Genomic DNA, 21,114 nt, shown 5'->3' on the forward strand with positions numbered 1-21,114 from the left:
GGGAAGAAGAAGACAGGTGCACAAGGACTGGGGTATAGTCCTGTGCATGTATACAGTATATTTATTTCCACTGCTCTTCTTCCAGTTGCTAGGCAGCTGCCAGATCACACAGCGAAGGGCTGAAGTTGTGTGTGTGTGTTGGCTGCAGTTGTCTTCTGTTAAAAAAAAAAAGTGGGGGGAGAAACAGAATGGTTGATTCCAACAGCTAATCTGCCTTTAATACCCTTCTGTGTTTGAGTCTCAGACGCTTCCACTGGGCATTGGAGGAGGGAGGCTTTGAAAGGAATATACGTGTGTGCTTGTATTTTATATATTTATATAGGGTACAAATGCACACACACAGAGAGAGAGTGAAAATATTGCAGCTACAATTCGCAGTTCATTGGCCAGACTTGCTTGCAGGCCTTGGCTGACCTGCTGAGGCTGTCCTGCGATAGCCTTTGCGCGGAGGTAAAATAAGATCCACAGCTGCCTCTCTCTCTCTCCCTCCCTCCCTCCCTCCTTCCTTCCCCTCCTCCACCCTCCTGCATTGGAAGCCAGGCCCTCGGGGCCTTGCCTTCAACCTCCGGTCAGTTTCCATCAGCGCCCGCTTGCTCTGGGGCGCGGGGGGGCAAACGCTTAGGTGAAGGAGAAACTGGCAAAGGAAGCGAAAGCCATCTTTGCGCGCGCGCGTGTCCGTGCATAAGTGTGTGTGCGCGTGTGTGCGTGAGAGAGAGAGGGCGAGAGCGCGTGTGTGCCTCTTTTCTGTGTGCGGTATGCGCGCGCCAAAGCACTGCTGTTTCATAGGCTCTGGCAGCTGCTGCATGGCTGATGATGCTCTCCCCATCGCCTGCCTCTCTGCAGACAGCCACAGAATCATTTTGAGCCTGGACCGCAAGCGGAGTTAATGTGCGCACTGATGCTGCTGCTGCTGCCTCGTCCTCCTCCACCACCTCCTCCTCCTCCTCTTCTCAGGACCAGCCGGTAGTCCTAAGCCCAGACTGCGGTCTCCTTTTTATTTACTTAATATTTTCGTGCTGGTTTTACTGCTGTTCACATCGCTGTCTGGTTCCCGGTGGCGAACATCTGTTCCGGCTTATTATGAGGAGTGCTAAATTCTAAGGTAAGGAACGAGACAGCTTTGCTGCCGTCGCTGCGTTCTCATTCTCCTCCTCCTCTTCTTCTTCATCTCTCCTCTCCTCCCCCCCCCTCCCCAACTTTTCCTTCTCTTTCCTAAAAATAGCTTCGGCTGCTTAACTGGCTTAGAGTAAAACACATCCCCGGCCCTCTCTTGATAGCAGCGTTGTTGGTGCAGAAAGCCCTCCCTGCAAGCAAGCAAACTTTATTATTATGCTGGAATGTGATGGGGGGGGGGAGCTTGGATGTCCTTCAGGTCCTCCCTAGAGTGGGGGGGGGGGGAGGGAGAAGAGAGAAGAGGGAAAGGTTTTGCTTGAACAGATAGGAGAGTTCATCTCTCATCCTGTGTGCAGAATATATATATATATAAAAGGGATTAAGCCCTTTTGCTAGATTATTCTATCCTGTCCTTCATTCCCTCCATTCCCCCATTGCCCCCCCCTGCAATCTATTTGATGTTGGGTTTGGGGGTAGGGTTAACCCTTTCTCGCCTGCCAGGCAGGATCTTGGCCTTCTCTCTTAAGACAAGGCAGACGGGGGTCTGCTGGTGGCTGATGATGCTTTGCTGTGCTTCTATGGCTTCTATGTGGGGCAAAGTTAGTAACCATGCCAGCTACTGTGTCCATGTATCTCTTCTCTCTCTCCCCCCCCCACCTCCACTTTGCCGTCTACCTTTCCTCCTCCTCTTCTTCCATTAACACAGTTCAGCTGCATGGTATCCGATTGCTTCCCTAATCAACACCAGAGTGTCTTGCAAAGCTGCCACTATCATTATTGGCTCCCTCTGAGATACTGTTAATGAAATTGGCCTCGGCGTTTCCACTGGTCTCTCTCCGTTTGCACATCCGGTGTGTGTGTGTGTGTGTGTGTGTGTGTGTGTAAGAGCACTTGTTCTGAGTGGGCTGCGGTTTGGAACGCTTCACGTTCCAGGTTTAAATGGTCAGGGTGTCTCTTTCTGTTCCCTTATGGAAGGTTATAATATACAGTTGCGGCCTTGTGGGTTTCTGTTTGAATGCCGTGCCTGCCTACTTGTGTGGTGTGTGTGTGTAGCAAGTTGAATTGCAAATGTGCATTAACACCAGCAATTGCCTATATTTATTCATTACGTATATAGTGTCATCGATGCACATCCCTATTGCAACCCTTTCCCTGCTGTGCCTTATTTTCTAGATAGCAAACTGTTGGCAGGGACTCCTGTTCCTGCCTAGTGCAATGCCAGACATATTAATAATAATTTAGCACATGCTATTTCAGAGAGCAATTTTTTTTTAAAAAGCACAGATTCCTCCCAATAATAGCAGCAACAATGTATGGTGATTACCCGTTCAATTCTATGTGTGTTTATTCCAAAGTCAGTCCCTGTGTATTCAGTGGGACTTACTCCCAGGTACGTGTCAGCAGGATTTAAACCATAGCGATAAGCATTTTCTTTTTTCTTTTAAAAGCACAGATCTCTGCCCTAAGGAGCCTACCATCTTAATTTTGATACTGTGGGTGAGAATGTAGGAAGATGGATAGGAGGGGACAGACCAAGCAAGTGTAGCAAACTTAAACAAGGAGTGAGTAAGGACTTGACAAGGGATCTCAAATGATGTGTAGACATGGGTGGCATTTAAACAGGGGTTGATATAGTTCGCGCCAAATGAGGCAACGTGCACCATCTTTAAGTGATGTCAGAGGTGGTGCACACATTGGCAACATAAACTGGGTGTTGTGTACATTGCCTAGTCTTTGTTGACATGGAGATTGTGTGTGTGTTGACTGGGTGACCGACAAAATCCTCTGTGTGATACGTGTGTGATGGTCCTTCTCAATGCCTTCACATGAATGTATATAGTCCACATTCCTGACCTAGTCATGGGGTTCATCATGGCTGGGATGCTTGCAAAGCAAATAATAGGGTAGAAAGATTGAAGGAAAACCTTTGTGAATTGCACAACCTCTGACTTCTCCCAGTTGTAGCCAAATCATATTCCCTTGTCTCCTTCTTAAAAACAACAACAACTCAAGATCTAAGGGGGAACAGGGAACTCTCTGCCTGCCTCTCCCAGTCGTTTGAGCATTGCTGCAAGAGAATGACCCCCTCCTGTACATTACACTATTTCTCTAAATGTTTGTCTTCCACTGGTATTTATAAAAAGCAAATTTCCAAGTTGTTGGGTTTCCTTCTCTCTCTTTTTTACTTACAAAGATGAAAAAAAATAACGGGATGGCATGTTTGCTCCCAGATGGTTCAATAAGAAGCAAATGTGCTACTTCTTCATTCCAACATCCCGTCAATGGCTTGCATGTATCTGAGTAAGCCATACTCCGAGTAGACCCACTGAGTTAGTTCAGTCCTTCAATTTTCAATGGATCTGTTCTGAGAATGACTTAGAGGCAGTCCACCGCCAAGTGCTTGGTACTGTATATGTGTGTGTGTGTGTTATATTTTATTAACATTATTTCCTAAACTGGATTTAATCAGTTGGTTTAATGGGCTTGGCATTCTTTATTGAGGTTTTTGCTGGTTGCATCCACGTTGGGCCTGGGTTCCTAACTTATTGCAGTGTCTAGAGTGGGCATGATTTGGCTGAAATCGGGAGGAAGTGGGACTCGTGGTTTATGTGAGGGCACCCCTCTACCTGTCCCTGTCTAATTTGAGCACTGGGTGCCCCCTCTTTAAAAACATCTGGTGGCCATGCACAACTCTCTGCTAGCTTTAACCCCACCATATGCACACATCCTCCATCGCAACAGTAGGCTGGGAGCAGCAAAGTAGTGCTTGGTACTGTCTGTTTGCTGATGTGCGTGTTCCCTCGATTTGGGCACCAGTAACTGAATGCAGAAGGGACGCGGGTGGTGCTGTGGGTTAAACCACAGAGCCTAGGACTTGCCGATCAGAAGGTTGGCGGTTTGAATCCCCGTGATGGGGTGAGCTCCTGTTGCTCGGTCCCTGCTCCTGCCAACCTAGCAGTTCAAAAGCATGAAGTGCAAGTAGATAAATAGGTACTGCTCAGGCGGGAAGGTAAAGGGCATTTCCGCTCACTGGTTTGCCAGAAGTGGCTTAGTCATGCTGGCCACATGACCCAGAAGCTGTACGCCGGCTCCCTCGGCCAATAAAGCGAGATGAGCGCCGCAACCCCAGAGTCGGCCACGACTGGACCTAATGGTCAGGGGTCCCTTTACCTTTACCTTTAAGTGAATGCAGAATGACTTCCACTCCCACCCCATGTAGAAGGGTGAAGCAGCCTGTTTCAGGCAGCACCATTGAAGTGGGGGGAAGAGTAGTTGAAGACAGGGATTGGTGTCTGAATGGTGCAGCAAGACCTTTGAAAGACCATAGCAGAGGAAGTGGTGGACCATTCGTACTTGGGGCAGGAAAATGTCTTGGGGCTGGCACTGGCTATCCCCATGCTTCCCTGAGAAAAATCAAATCAAATCCAGCAGCCTTCCTGATTGCATGAGGCCCCGTTCAGAACGCTCTCTCCTAAGGTGTGATTGGAAACCTTTTTCTTTCCAAGTGTGGATTCTGACTGCATCTGGCAGAAAGAGGGACAGGTCCTTAGAGCAGCCTCCTAATGTTATTTGCTGCTGCTGCTGTTTTTTTTTTTAAAAAGCAAAGCTATTAATCTCAATGTTTTACTAACTGCATCAAGTGGCCACAGAAAGGAAGTGTTAAGGCTGTGATCGATAATATAGAAAGCTAAATACGGACTGAGTAGCAGGCGAGGAATATATATATATATATATATATATATATATATATATATATACGATCCACCTTAAGAAGCACAGGAGCACCATGCCAGAGAAGAGAAGAGAAGGAGGCTTCATGATAAATGGTGGAGAAGGAGCTTCCTGTAAAAATAGGTAAACTCATCCTTCCTGATTCACACATGCATGGATATTGCTCGGTTTCCCATTGCTCATGAGTTGTGATTGAATTGTGGCTGAATGAACATATGATGATGGCCTCTGTAGGAAAAGCTTTGTTTGAGGCAATCATGGGAGCTCCATAGCCAGCTTTTAATCTCTGATGCCTCATTCATGCCTACAAATCCCTGCTAGATGCCGCACGGCACCAGATGATTGTGTGCATGTGTGAACCATATTTCCTTGGTGTCATGCTTTGTGGGAGGTGAAGAAAGAATTATAAGGAAGACCCATTCATGGAGCTTAAACCGTAGCTAGTCCACGCAATGCAGGAATTACCAAGTGATAAATGTGAAGAGTCCTTGTTGTCAACAGCTCTTAGCATTTCATTCTTTGAATGAGGTTGATGATGAAGGAGATGCAGAGCTGCCCAGCTACTTTAGGGTTGGCATGGTAGGCAAATAATTTCCCTGTGACAGAGCACAGGCGTAGGCAACATGATGTCCTCCAGAAAATTTTGGACTGTAACTCTCTCATTCCTGACCACTGTCCGTGTGGCTGGGGCTGGCGGAGTTTGAACTCAACAACAACTTGCCTTATACCAAGCCAGATCTTTTGCCCATTACCTGGCTCAATGTTGTCTACACCGAGCAGCTGTGGCTCTTCAGGATTTCAGGCACGCATCTCTCCCAGCCCTACCTGGAGATGCTGGGGATGGAACCTGTGACCTTCTGCATGCAGAGCGGGTGCTGTACCACTGAGCTATGGCCCTTGGATTGGCTGCAGCAGAAGACAGTGTGGGACTTGAATGCTTTGCTCAATGGTGTGCTCATGGGTGACTCTCCCATTTCTCCCATTTCTCAACCTAACCAACCTTGTTGTAAAGGTAAATGGTAACACATAAAGCATATACCACACTTAGCAAGTTGGAGGAAGACCTGGTTTACTATTGTTACTATTATTATTATCATTGTTGTTGTTAATAATTATTGTAGCACTGTCTAAGAACTGTAGTCCCTTCTTGCACCAGTTCAAATCATAGCAGAATTTTAGAATTTGCACCTGATATTTTTGATGTTGAGCACAGTCACATTTCACATTTCACTTTATAATCTGACACAGAAGCTTCCCTCTGTGACAAATTATAAAGTTGAATCTTGAATGTCAACCAGTAAAAAACATTCTATTCTCCCTGTTCAAAACACCAACACACTTATTCCAGCAGCATCAATGAGTGGGAATATTTTGTGGCGGGAGAGGGAAGTCATGTTAGCCGAAGTTACTTTAGAATTCTCTCTTCTCCTATACTTAACCATACAGGGTTGTTGTGCAAGGAGAATGCTTTCTGCTCATGTAACAGAAATCCCTTTTCCTTTTCTCCCGCTGCAAGTGAATGCAGTCCCCAGATTCGCTCTGGGATTTCTGCAACACTCTGCAGCAAATTTGGGGGCAGTTTGGAAGGTGCACAAGTAAAGGAATAGGAGACATGTTCTGTTGTGCAATAGCAATGTGAATTAGCTGGATTCATCCCATATGCAGTACTGTACAGAATACAGAATATTTGAGGCTTGGGATACCTTTCAGCGACTGAATTAAAAACAGTGTGTGTTATTTCCAGTGAGGGGGCCTGCAGCTAGACGTCCCCAAGCCCGGCTCCATGAGAGAGGCTGCATGCCCACCTTCTCCAAGTTAACAACCTAGAGGAGTGGTTCCCAAAGGGTCTGGTGTGGCAGGAGAGTTTGGCATGAGTGGTGGGAAGATTCAAGAACCACCAATATTATATTTGGGAATGATTTGTGTTATTATGTAACTGCATTGGTTTATACTTTCTGGATGTCCCATGATCATATTATAAAGTAGTTGTGTTCTATGTTACAAATCAAGCACTGCTAGGAGTTCTTTCTTTCTGTTTTCCAATGTATTTCTTACCAAGAAAAGATTTGGTGTGCCGCGAGCAAATTTTTATTCCAGAAGTGTGGCCCAGAGAACAAAGTTTGAGAACCACTGAACTAGGGCCTGAAGAGTTGTGCAGGAAATGGTATCTGTGGCCAAACTATATGCTGGCAGGCCATTTTAGTGAGTAAAGGTAAAAGTAAAGGGGGACCCCTGACCATGAGGTCCAGTTGTGGGGTTGTGGCGCTCATCACACTTTATTGGCCAAGGGAGCCGGCTTACAGCTTCTGGGTCATGTGGCCAGCATGACTAAGCCGCTTCTGGTGAACCAGAGCAGCAAACGGAAACACCATTTACCTTCCCGCCAGAGCGGTACCTATTTATCTACTTGCACTTTGACGTGCTTTCGAACTGCTAGGTTGGCAGGAGCTGGGACCGAGCAACGGGAGCTCACCCCGTCGCGGGGATTCGAACTGCCAACCTTCTGATCGGACAGTCCTAGGCTCTGGGGTTTAACCCACAGTGCCACCCGCGTCCCTCATTTTAGTGAGTAACTTCTCTCAAAATTGGCCAGGGATGTTAATACGGCCTGGGATTTATGTTTCACATCCACACAATACATTTAAAGTTCCCAAAGAATCTTGGGAACTGTAGCTTGCTAGGTGCGTGCAGAACAGTAGCTCTGTGATGGGTAGAGTGCAGTTTCTAGGATTCTTTCAGGGAGTGTGTGCTTTAAATGTATGGTATGGATGTACCCAAGTTTTCAAGGTGCTTTGTGCTTTCCGCAAAGCAGCTTGGTAATGCTGGAAGGCAGTTCAGCGTTACTATACCCATCCTGCAGTTGACAGAGAGCAAAGGTTGAGAGATGAGAGCCTTGCCTACAGCCAGCTGGCAAGAGCCAGAAATGTAGATGTTACACAATTGTAGATGTGTGAACAGTCCCCTGCTGGCTTCTTGCATTTGCTGAAAAGCAGCTGCAAGAGACTGCCAGTTTTAGCAGAAGAATGCCAGAGGAGAAGGGCTGCTTGACCCCTTCCCCTTTTGACTGTTTTTCTCCCCAAACCTTTCCGAGGCAACAAATGGGTAGAAGAAGGCTGAATCATCCCTCCCAAACACCACTCTTCCTATATACCGTATTTTTCGCACCATAGGGCGCACCCAGTTTTTAGTGGGGGAAATCAAGAAAAAAAATCTGATGCGGCCAGTGAGTCCCTTCTCCCTTCTGTGGAAAAGCCTGCAAGAGCGCACAGAGCTTGTGTGCGGCTCTTGGGGGCTTTTCCCGCCTGCCTCCCCCCTGCATTCGCTCCATAGGACGCACAGACATTTTCCCGTGCTTTTTAGGAGGGAAAAAGCGTGTCCGATGGTGTGAAAAATACGGTATATCATTTTTATCAAATCTCCAAAAATATTCCAAAACATTCATCATAATATACAAAAGAAGAATTTCAACATGAATTTTTTCTTGACTTCCCAACCCTGCTTTCCTGATTTTTTTTTTTACTTCTTTTTATTAGCTATTTTACAACACATAGGGACATGGGTGGCGCTGTGGCTTAAACCACAGAGCCTAGGACTTGCCGATCAGAAGATCGGCGGTTTGAATCCCTGCGACGGGGTGAGCTCCCGTTGCTCGGTCCCTGCTCCTTTCAACCTAGCAGTTTGAAACATGTCAAAGTGCAAGTAGATAAATAGGTACCGCTCCAGCAGGAAGGTAAACGGCATTTCCGTGCGCTGCTCTGGTTTGCCAGAAGTGGCTTAGTCATGCTGGCCACATGACCCGGAAGCTGTACGCCGGCTCCCTTGGCCAATAAAGCGAGATGAGTGCCGCAACCCCAGAGTCGTCCATGACTGGACCTAATGGTCAGGGGTCCCTTTACCTTTACCTTTTACAATACATATGTTTTTATTATCTGAACTTCACTATCATTTGATCTTTCAGTAATCCACTGCTTGTATTTCAAATTCTGCCTGCAACTTCATGTATGAGTGATACTTTGATAGATAATCCATCAATGGGTTCCATTCCTCTTTCCATTCCCATTCTTCATTCCTAACTTCCTAACGCATCAAGAGCCCTTCTCATTTGTCCTGAGTAGTATGAGTTCATGGCTGTAGTGAATAATATTTGAGCCAGGGGACTTCTAAGCTCAAACACTTTCCCAACTTTGAGTTGCTCTCCTTCCTCTCAGCCTCAGGTGGCTGAATTCTAACAAACGTAAATCAGCAGAAAACCCAAAGAAAAATTTGTCCCTCTTCCGAACCTGTCCTAAAATAGCCCCTGACGCGGGATTTCGTGTGCTTTCCTGGGAGCTGCAGTCTTCCTTCCTTCCCTCTCCTCCCTGCCTACCCCCTTTCCAGTTGTTTCTTCAGCTTTGAGCAGCACACTTCTGGTTTTCTGAGCATACTTTTTAAAAAAAAATGTTTTGCCTTACATTTCCGTGTTTAGTGCTCTCATACAAGAATTGTGATCAAACGATATACGTGCAAAATGTGATGCTCCCACTTGTTTCTTTTTATTGGTTGTGGTAGTTCCAATCACATCTTTATTTTCTGTCTTTAATAGTAAGTATTAAATACAGTGGTACCTCTGGTTACATACTTAATTCATTCTGGAGGTCCGTTCTTAACCTGAAACTGTTCTTAACCTGAAGCACCACTTTAGCTAATGGGGCCTCCCGCTGCTGCCGCGCCGCCACCAAGCGATTTCTGTTCTCATCCTGAAGCAAAGTTCTTAACCCCAGGTGCTATTTCTGGGTTAGCGGAGTCTGTAACCTGAAATGTATGTAACCTGAGGTACCACTCTAATATGTCCTTTTGTATATGTCAAATGATTGTCTGATTACCTGGTTTTCTGATTCTCTTGACTCTCTGCCATGGTTCAGGGGCGGACCCTGGTAATCTTTGCCAATATGGCTGCCCTGACTGAGCCCAAAATTTGGCACCCCCATGTGGATCTCCAGTGTTGGAGCTTCTCAGTACAGTATTGCACCCTCTCAGCTCGGTGCCCTGTGTGGGAGAATTGCCTGCTCTACCCTAAATCCAGCGCTGCATGGGTGGGCGAAGCTGAAGGTGAAGGCAACAAGAAGACTATTGACTATAGTTAGAACAAAAGGGAAAACACTGGCTTTCAGGAGTCTTCCCATGAGTAAAATCTGAGGCAGAAATCAGTGGCAGAGGAACCCTCTCCGGCACCTGGGGCGGGACACCGAGGGGTGCAGCAAACCACCCAGTGGCGCACGTGCGACGTCCGTATGGACTCCGCACAAGTGGCATCCCATACGGACTGCACACGTGTGGCAGCCCGTACAGTCACTGTGTGAGGGGAAGCCCGTACAGATGCTTGTATGGATGGCGCGCATGAGCAGCAGCCATACTGAGTGCGCCCTTGGCCACTCTACAGCTGGGGGGAGGCAGTGGGCCATCTTGTTACTCCCCCCTCAGTGGTACCCGGGGCGACCTGTCCCCTCCACCCCCCACTAGTACGCCCCTGGCAGAAATCACAAGTGGGAATACCCAGGCCTGGATAAAATAAAAAATGGGGCAAAGAGGAATTTATTGGAAATTGTAGCTGGACCCTCAGTCAACTTCCAGCCCACATTGTTGTAGTGCTTTCAGCTGCAGCAGGGAGGTTTCCACATACCGTAGCTTCTGTGTAGGCTTCTCCTCCATCTCTCCTTCCCTTGGCCTCAGCACTAGAGGCCTTCTCCTCTGGTCAAAGAAAGGTCCCAAACTGTCTTCTTCCAGGCCACCCACCACCCACATTTGCCACACCCAGTACTGCAACCAGCAGAATCTCTCAGGAGTTGCCTGGCTTCTTGTGAGACCTCCTAGACTTCCTGTAGGCGGGATGGCATCCCTGCTGCCATAGCAATGAGACTGCAGCTCATCCTGTCACTCCCAGGTTCCCCTGAAGGAACACCTGGCTTCATAGAGGGCTGTACATGTGTAGACACTTCGGTCTTGCTCCCACTCAAGATGGAGGATGGATGCATTGCAGCAGCTGCAAGGGTGGGGGGCACGTGGCTAACTGGGTATTTTGCTGTGGGTGAAGCTTCCCGAAGGGTACACTGAGGCTCCCAGCCTGTGTTTGTATGTATGGAAATGTGCCTGGGGAGTGGCAAACTGGATCTTTGACCCGGGTGAAATGAAGCCTGGTTTTGCTCCTGGATGGATGGCATGGAGATGCAGCTTCTGGATCAGACCCACATGGGTAGTAAGGGCATAATACAGACCCTCCAAGTGCCCCTATTTTCCAGGGATGTCCCTGATTTAGAGGAGCTGTCCTGGTTTCTGATTTGATCCCAGAATGTCCCAGTTTTCCTTAGGATGTCCTTGTTTTCATTGGCGAAATGTTGGAGGGTATGGAGTTATCTCCCCCCTTGAGCTGTCTGAAGGCAATCCTGTATAGGGAAGGGGTTTTTTAATGTTTAATATTTTATTATGTTTTTTTATGCCCAGAGTGGCTGGGTCAACACAGTAAGATGTGTGTAAATAGTAAAATTATCATTATGGAATGGGACGTCCCTGTTTTCATCAGAGAAATGTGGGAGGGTATGAGATGGGTTTTCATATGTGTTCAGTTACAAGTCCATTTGAAAATCTGCATTAAAGAAACAACAAACCAACAGGAAAATCTTGTCCAGTTGATAACCATATTTTCTGACAACATGCATTTCAAAGAATACCTCCAGATGGGCAGGGTATAATAATAATAATAATAATAATAATAATAATAATAATAATAATAATAATAATAGATTGCAAAACCTATTTTGGTGTATCTTTGCGCCCCAAACTGCATCAGAATATTCAGAAAGTATGAAAGCCAGGGGCTTACTATCTTCCAATGTGCACAATAGTTTGGAAGGTGTGGATCAAGTTAAATTCAATGAATCTGTATACACAGAGGCCAAATTCCTCAAGCATCCCTTGCTAAAAATTATGAATGGGTAGGAGTGATGTTGCTTGCAAGCGACAGTATCCTGAGCAAGAGCAACTTTCCCTTCCCCAGGCTGTAGCAGGTAGACTTGTTCAATTGACACCTGTCTTGGCGCCAGCTTGCTTTGCTTAGCACCTTGCATGTTTGTATTGTGTCGATATGTCCCAAGCAGGAAAGAAAACAAACATGGGTACTGAGACATTAGCTTGTGAGCAGCAGCAGCAGCAGCAAGCAGAGGACAGAATGTTTTCTCAAATAGGAATGCCTTTGTCACTAAGATGGTTGGTGATCTTTTGAGATGGAGAGGGGGGGGGGGGAAACCAGGTCTCCCTGACCTGTAAGGATGTGGGTCAGTGTTGTGAGAGAACGCAAAGCTTTGCAGCCCAGGAAGAGCTAACACATGACACTTTGATTAACCGATAAGCTGCAATACCTTGACTTCCATGCTGTGGACTTGGCAGCCCTGAGAGGGCATTGCATTACACTTGATTACTTGCAAAGGCTTTGTATTGGTAGGGCTTTCCAAGTGGAAGGCCGTATTTGTTTATTTGAAGTATTTGTACCCTGCTCTCCAGCCAAAAAGCCTTGAAGCGTGGGTTACATGCAATCAGCTAAAACAAGACAGTCTCTGAGATGAAGGTGATTGACTACATGGAATTGGCAGAAATGACTGGCAGAATCCGAGACCAGGGAGAAGAGTTGGTGAAAGAAGACTGGAAGAAATTTAAAGACTATTTACAGAAATATTCAAAATAAAAAAATTCCTTCCAGTAGCACCTTAAAGACCAACTAAGTTAGTTCTTGGTATGAGCTTTTGTGTGCATGCACACGAAAGCTCATACCAAGAACTAACTTAGTTGGTCTTTAAGGTGCTACTGGAAGGAATTTTTTTTATTTTGACTATGGCAGACCAACACGGCTACCTATCTGTTACAGAAATATTGCAAAATTGATGAATGTTAGAAGAATGTTGGAAAGAAACTAAGGGGTTTCCAGCTGTAATGCAGATACAAAAGAAAAAAAGTTTACAAATGGGTAAAAGCTTAATGGCAAGGATTTGCTGAACTAACAAATTGAAGTGGAATACAAAGAAGGGAAGTATGAGGAGGTCTGGGGAAATATGCGTAAGGAAGATACGTTATGGAAAATTGTTTGTTTTTTAATTGTTTTTATGTTGTATTTTGTATTTTGTTTTTTACTTTTCATTTTTATTGTTATGTTTTAAAAACTTTAATAAATATCTTTAAAAACAAAACAAAAAACAAGACAGTCTCTGTATGCAGGCTTCTAACCTAAAATAAATAAACAAGTGTCCCACAAGGGGAAAGGGACAAGGAGGGAAGAGGAAAAAAGCAAACTCAGACACCAATTCTTAAGCAGTAGTTCCTCTGGTGAGCAGCTGATGTGCAGAGGTAGGAGGTGCCTACCTGACTGCTTTCCATTCCTCCCTGATGGAATGGCTGCTGCCAGGTGACAGTTGAGTAAAAGGTGAGCTGGTGGCGTTAGGCTGATTTCGGTACAAAACCATGACTGAAATGTTGTTGCTCTTTATGTCCTTTATAAAGAGCTAAAGGACAAGCAAGGGACGCAGGTGGCGCTGTGGTCTAAACCACCGAGCCTCTTGGGCTTGCTGATCAGAAGGTCAGCGGTTCAAATCTCTGTGACGGGGTGAGCTCCCCTTGTTTTGTCTCAGCTCCTGCCAACCTAGCAGTTCGAAAGCACACCAGTGTGAGTAGATAAGTAGGTACTGCTGCAGCGGGAAGGTAAACGACGTTTCCGTGCGCTTTGGTTTCCGTCACGGTGTTCCTTTGCACCAGAAGTGATTTAGTCATGTTGGCCACATGACCCGGAAAGCTGTCTGTGGACAAACACCGGCTCCCTTGGTCTGAAAGCAAAATGAGCACCGCAACCCCATAGTCACCTTTGACTGAACTTAACCATCCAGGGGTCCTTTACCTTTTACCTTTCAATGTGAAGAAAGCTCATTGCTATCTATAGATGGCTACAGGTATAGCTATAAAGACCACATTCACACGTCTAAAGCATATAGCTTCTCCCAAATAATCCCTGGAACTGTAGTTTTAAGGATCTCCCAGCACCCTTAACAAACTAGAGTTCCCAGGATGACTGTTAAAGTGTCATAAGAGGGCTTTAAATGGGTGGTGCAAGTGTGACTCCAGAGTTGGAAAACCCCCAGCAGAAGACCTCCAGCTAGGGAAGACGAACGCACCTTCCTCTGCTGGAGGACACATGGTTAGGGCTGAACAAAATGGCTCCCTCAAATTCTCTGCACTACTTGTGGGTGGTAAAACGGGATTTGGGGGCTGCCAAATAAACCTGGTGTGTGGAGGAAGGTGAAGCCCTCTCCTGAGAACTTCCAGCTCAGTGTTGAAATAAACTTTCTTACTAGGCATCCTGGTATCCTTTTATTGAGGGTTTGTACTCAAGATGCTAGGGACGCGGGTGGTGCTGTGGGTTAAACCACAGAGCCTAGGATTTGCTGATCAGAAGGTCGGCGGTTCGAATCCCCGCGACGGGGTGAGCTCCCATTGCTCGGTCCCTGCTCCTGCCAACCTAGCAGTTCGAAAGCACATCAAAGTGCAAGTAGATAAATAGGTACCTCTCCGGCGGGAAGGTAAATGGTGTTTCCGTGCGCTGCTCTGGTTCGCCAGAAGCGGCTTAGTCATGCTGGCCACATGACCCGGAAGCTGTACGCCGGCTCCCTTGGCCAATAAAGTGAGGTGAGCACCGCAACCCCAGAGTCGGCCATGACTGGACCTAATGGTCAGGGGTTCCTTTATCTTTACCTTTACTCAAGATGCTATCACACCAGTTACACGCTATCCTACTTTCAGTGCTACCGGCACCTGCAAATGTTCTGGCTTCATTTCTAACCCGTGCATATTCTTAACTTCCTGCTGAAATCCCTATTTATACCATATATTTTCTGGCTTATTCTTGTCCTGCTGCAGTGGCACTATGGCTCCTCTGGATAGCAGTAACGTCGGGAAAGCATCACAGAGCAATCTAAAGCAGAATGAATCCGCCACAAATGCACTACTGCGGTTCTGAGAACAGGTTGCAGAATACGCCAGCAATTTAACACCAGTCTTAAGAGGCCCTCATTCACGTTGCTGGATGAAGGCAGCAATGGGCTAAGAGAACGGGTCTGGAAAGAGGGCAGACCCAAACCCATTGCTTCGTTCCGTTATTGTTGCTGGCTTCCATCTGTCTCGGGAGGCAATGCGGGAGTGCGCTTTGGGGATGAAGTGAAACAATTGGAGAGTTACCGTGCCTGCTATGACTGTAGAGAGCAATACAGTGGCACCTTGGTTTAAGAACAGCTTAGTTTATGAACAACTTGGATTAAGAACGCTGGAAACCCGGAAGTAGGTGTTTTGGTTTGTGAACTTTGCCTTGGAAGCAGAACATATTGAGTGTGTTCCATTTGTAAATTGAGTCCCCCGCTGCTATGGGAAAGCACACCTTGGTTTAAGAATGCTTTGGTTTAGGAATGGACTTTCAGAACGGATTAAGTTCGTAAACCACTGTACAGGAGAGACATGTTTTGTTGCAGTTGTGGCAGAGGAAGGATTCCGGTTGTGCCGCTGCAGTTGTGCCATGGCGTTTATTTTCTCTGCACTCCTCCCTGCGGCCACTCGTCTTCTGGTCACTGCTATGGATGCATGACTTGACTGACTGTCTCCTGGCACTATGGTTGTCTACAAAGGATTCCCACATGGCGGAGTGAATATTGCCAGCCTTCATGTCTTGTTTGCAGACATTTTTGTAATGCAGAGTTGGTCTGCCAAAGCTCCTCGTAGAGCACGTTCTTGGGGATCCTGCCATCTTCCATTTTGCAGACATGACCAAGGAAGCACAGATGTCACTGAGAATGCGGACATGCTGGGATTATATTAAAACAACATTAAACAAAATTAGAATTGGATCTACAGTTGTACCCTGCTGCAAAATTGGAAAGGCGGTTTCAGCAAATATTCTCCTGGGGATGGCAGAAACCCCCCCAGCTGTTTAGGAGGAGCCCTAAAGAGAAAGCTAACATTTCATTTTTAAAATGTGGGGGAGGGGATTCTAGTTTTGCCGTACCTGCGACATGTGAAACAGTTGCCTGGCATGGCTTGGACTCCTAAGCTGCCCCCTTGCTTAGGGAGCGAATGATGGCATCTTCACTTCCACCTCCCCATGTGAGAAGCTGTGGGGCATGGAAGGCAAAGGTCCAGCAAGGCTGAGGGGAAACCCCTGGTCTGTACTGGATTCAGCCAGATGCCCATCTAATTCTTACAGAAGCCACCCAAATGCTTTCTACTACTGCCTGATCTGCATGGGAAGATGCCTGCCGTGAAAATCTAAAGAAGGGATTTGGCACGTTGACAGTGTTGACAGTGTCAAGAAAATGGTATTTATATCCATTCGGGGTCATTCTTTGGGAATGAAGATGATGCCACGACTTTTGGTCATCAGACAGGTGTCAGAGACCAGCCTTTGCAGTTTATCTCTTAGTTAAATCATTGATTTTTTTAAAAAAAATGTTTAATCAGTTGGCTGGCTTCATTTTCATGAATAAGCTTTATGTAGATTACCTTATCTCTGTTGCATCCTTGCTATCTTTAGTTCTTATCCTGTTAACCTGGTTTATCCGCCACTGAGACTCAACACACCCATGGTGTGTGAATACCTACCACCTTCACAGTTTTCTTCATTGCTTCTGACTAAGTCAACGCCATAGCACAATCAACCAGTTTGTTTTCCAAGATGGATCTGCAGCTTGCACTTTCGTTTGGTATACAGTCAAAGGACCCCAAAACCTGCACAAAGAGGATGGGAAAAGTCTACATATCTACTATGCGTTCTGGAAAATGGCTTGTCCACTTGTCCATTGGTTTGTTGTCTGTAGGCTTGGCCACCTCTCAAGATAACGTCTTTGCCAAACATGGCACAAGGGTTCCCAGGCCAGGGGTTGGTGATCTTTGTTGACCATTGGATATCAGCTGCTGTTTTGAATCAAGATGGTGGACCAAAATGTCACCTTTGTCCATTTTTTGGTGTTGTTTTGGTTGGCTCTTGAGATATTGTCACCAAACTTGACATGAGGGTTCCTGAGGTCGGGGTGGCAGTCTTTGTTGGTGTTTGCATGCTGGACACCTTTATGAATCAAGATGGTGGATCAAAACTTTACTTTACCTTCTTCTTTTTTTGCATGATGGATCCAAGTTCACAAATTACACTATCCATGTCACAATATTTCTTGGTTTCTAAAAATTCCGGGGCAGTGCTGGGCAGTCCCCGCATATATGTGTTGTATATCTATACAGTGGTACCTTGGTTTGCAACTGCTTTGGATTAGAACCACATCAAACCCAGAAGTGTGTGTCCTCCTTTTTTTGGATTACAACCCATTTTTTTTTTATTACAACCAATTTTTGGAGGGAGGCCCCATTGGCAAAAGCGCACCTTGGGTTACAACCTGTTTTGGTTTACAACAGGACCTCTGGAATGGATTGTGGTTGTAAACCAAGGTACCGCTGTATATCTATATATACATACAGTCACAAACCTGAATGTTCTCTCTCTACTGTCAGAGACAGCATGCCTCTCAATACCTGCTGCTGGGAACCACAGGTGTATTATACAGTGGTGCCTCGCAAGACGAAATTAATCCGTTCTGCGAGTCTCTTCGTCTAGCGGTTTCTTCGTCTTGTGAAGCAACCCTATTAGCGGCTTAGCGGCTTAGCGCTATTAGCGGATTAGCGGCTATTAAAGGCTTAGCGGCTTAGCGGCTAAAAGGCTATTAGCGGCTTAGAAAAAAGGGGGGAAGCGGGGGGAAATCGGAACACTCGCAAGACATTTTCGTCTTGCGAAGCAAGCCCATAGGGAAATTCGTCTTGCAAAGCAGCTCAAAAATGGAAAACCCTTTCGTCTAGCGGGTTTTCCATCTTGCGAGGCATTCGTCTTGCGGGGCACCACTGTATCATTCTTATTTTTTTAAAAAATAATATTTATTACTTTCCAACAATTTGGACATTACATAGAAAAAGAAAATAAACAATACAATACAATACAATACAAAAAACAACACCTAACACTAAACTAACAAGAACAATTTAAACTAAGAAAACAAAACAAAAACAATTTAAAACACATCAAATAGTTTCAATCTTTCATTCACTTATTTCCATGACCTCCTCACACCTCCCTTTTTGTATTCCACTTCTATTAGTTGTTTCAGCAATTCCTTTCCATCTTCCTCTGCTTTCTATCCTATAATTATCTTAACACATTTTAACCTTATTTTTCCCTTTAATTCTCTATTAATCTATTTATCCTTAATTCCTTATAACATTTCTGCTGAAGCCATATAACTTCATTCCAACATATCATTCTTCTTCTTATTTTTTATCCTCACCTTTACTTCAGAATGGTGTACATGATTTATTCGTGTTTTTTCCTCATAACAGCCCTGTGAGGTAAGTAAGCCTCAGTGGAAGTTAATTGGATAACCCGGTTAATTTTGAGGCTTATCAGACTTTGAACCTGTTCCTCCTCTGTGCCTGTGTTGCTCTTGGGATTGTGGCCACCACACTGTAACATGCTAAAAATGTGTTAGACTTATTAGCGCTAAGGCTCAGGTCCTAAAGTTCTTTCTTCTTTGCCGGGGCTTGTTGCCCTCTCTGTTCCATGTGCTGCAGACAAGTAACCAGCTTCGACCAATCCCTTCCTTAAAACTGGTCACCAAAAATAGTTTGAATTAACAAGTAACAAAAAATAAATAAATTGCCTGCTGCTTCTGGAAGATGCATAGGCTCAGACTTTGGTGAGTCTCCCAGGAAGAGACTTTCTAAATAATAATAATAATTTTATTATTTATACCCCACCCATCTGGCTAGGTTTCCCCAGCCACTCTGGGCAGCTTATAGAACATAAGAAATTGAAAAATATTAAACATAAAAAATTTCCCGATACAAGATTGCCTTCAGATGTCTTCTAAAAGTCAGATACGTAGTTGCTTATTGCCTTGACATCTGGTGGGAGGGCGTTCCACAGGGCAGGCGCCACCACTGAGAAGGCCCTCTGCCTGGTTCCCAGTAACCTCACTTCCCGCAGTGAGGGAACCACCAGAAGGCCCTCGGAGCTGGACCTCAGTGTCCGGGCTGAACGATGGAGGTGGAGACGCTCCTTCAGGTCTACTAGGCCAAAGCCATCTAGGGCTTTAAAGGTCAGCACCAACACTTTAAATTGTGCTCGGAAACATACTGGTAGCCAACCTAGGTCTTTCAGGACTGGTGGTGTATGGTCTTGGCGGCCACTCCCAGTCACCAGTCTAACTAAAGATTCTAAAGTTGAGGAACAACCACTGAGGACATTTCTTTGTGATCTTGAGTTGAATTGTAGCTAGTGACAACTTAACCACAAGCCCTGGTTCAGATGACACATTAGATGAGCCTTGGCTGAAATCAGTGCAGCAGCAGGAAGGACCGGGGAGGAATACGGCAGCCGTGAGCTCCTCTCCAATTGCTACACACTCCTGTAGTCTCTCACTAAGCTGAGGTTTGGCTTTCTGTCTCATGGAAACTAGGCCCATTTTGTCGAACCACTCTCCCAAATCATACAAGTTACAAAAATGGAATAGCTCATTTATATACTATTGCGAACTGCTCTGTGATCCTTGGATGAAGGGCAGTATACAAATTTTAACCATCAACATCACCATCATCAACTTAGGACAGTGTTCTAGCTTGATCTTAAATGTCATAGTGAAATGTTGGGTTGGAGATGGCTTGAAAGCCACTCTAGATCTGTAGCCACTTCTGACTTGTATAACTAGTGAAACCTTGTACATGGAAAGCATACAGCTCTTCCCCATAGCTCAGTGGTTGAGCACAGGATCCCTATGTTCCATCCCTGGTATCTCTAGCAGACAGAATCTCAAGGAGCAGCTCTGAGAAGGAGCCAGTGTGGTGTAGTGGTTAAGAGCGGTGGACTCGTAATCTGGTGAACTGGGTTCGATTCCCTACTCCTCCACATGCAGCTGCTGGGTGACCTTGGGTTAGTCACACTTCTCTGAAGTCTCTCAGCCTCACTAACCTCACAGAGTGTTTGTTGTGGGGGAGGAAGGGAAAGGAGATTGTTAGCCGCTTTGAGACTCCTTCGGGTAGTGATAAAGCGGGATATCAAATCCAAACTCCTCTTCTTCTTCTTCTTCTTCTTCTTCTTCTTCTTCTTCTTCTTCTGGGAAGGAACCTGAAGAACTTTGATGGGTCAGAGTAGACAATACTAGATGGATCAAATGGTCTGACTCAGTATGTGCTCATATTTTGGAGAGGGGTTATAGCTGTGGGGTGATGTGCAGTGCCAAAGGGCTCAATCCCTAGTGTCTTCAGTTACTAGGAATTCAAGTTACCAGACTTAGGAAAGATCTGTGTGCCTGGGAACCTGCAGGGCTACTGCCAGTCAGAGTGGAGAATGGTGGTGTAGATGAACTCATGACTCAGGATAAGGTTGCTTTGCATTCTAGAAAGGGAGCATGTAGCTCAGTGGTGGAGCACCTCCTTCACAGAAAGCCGAAGTGTCAGTCCTCAGCACCTCCAGTTAAGGAAGGGTTAGAGGGCATGGGATCAGAATGACTCTGCCTGGGACCCTGGACGGCTCTTGCTAGCAAGGGTAACCAACATTGGGTAGATGGGAGATTTGGAAGACAACTTCCTATGAGCTTCATTTGTTAACAGAGTAGGTTTCTGGCCCTCATGACTGAAAATATATGTTTGGAAGCAGATGGGTGGCAGTACCTAGTGAAATTGCATAATCTGGAAGACATTTACAGCCATTGGAGGATGAGGCTTCAGGACCTTGTGTGATTCCCTGCTCCTTTCCAAGAGGAGAAAAAGCAGAGTAAATAGTGCCAAGTGTGGAACGAGCGATGCAGACCAAGAAGTCGTAGTAATTTGCCTTATTTAGAGCGGCTGCAAAAGTCAGAGTAACTTGTCATAAAATTTGGGTTTCCTTAGTGCTCAATTGTTATGGGCTTTCTTTAGTGCTGTGCACATCCAGCTTTGGTTTCTGAGAATCAAAAAAGGCATTTTACATCCTGTTCACAATGCAGAGTGTCTCTATGGCATAACGCCTCTGATTAAATCTCTTGCCAAGCATATGTGTGTGTGTGTCAGCATCAGTCATTCCAAGACCACTGGGCACTTCCAGACAGGCACTGTTTTTAGGTGGGATTCAGTTGCACCCTGTTAAATTCAGGTTGCACACTTATAGAGTTGATTCAGGAGGTCTTATGCAACAATCCC

General features: G+C 45.8%; 2 protein-coding genes across 9 annotated transcripts in view; both read left to right on the plus strand.

Moving 5' to 3' along the window:
- Window positions 1-21,114, plus strand: part of LOC310693947 (craniofacial development protein 2-like) — a 257,303-nt gene that overhangs the window by 190,557 nt on the left and 45,632 nt on the right. The window lies entirely within an intron of this gene.
- Window positions 707-21,114, plus strand: part of RIMBP2 (RIMS binding protein 2) — a 293,903-nt gene continuing 273,495 nt past the window's right edge. For 3 of the 8 annotated variants that reach the window (XM_083476359.1, XM_083476366.1, XM_083476369.1), the window contains exon 1: window positions 708-1,102. The gene's annotated coding sequence lies outside the window, so the exon portion shown is untranslated. Of the gene's footprint in view, window positions 1,103-21,114 lie in introns of all 8 variants that reach the window. The other 5 variants (XM_083476367.1, XM_083476368.1, XM_083476371.1 and 2 more) reach the window with 4 other exon arrangements.

The sequence above is a fragment of the Podarcis liolepis genome (assembly GCF_965112155.1).
Source record: "Podarcis liolepis genome assembly, chromosome: 15".
NCBI lineage: Eukaryota > Metazoa > Chordata > Lepidosauria > Squamata > Lacertidae > Podarcis > Podarcis liolepis.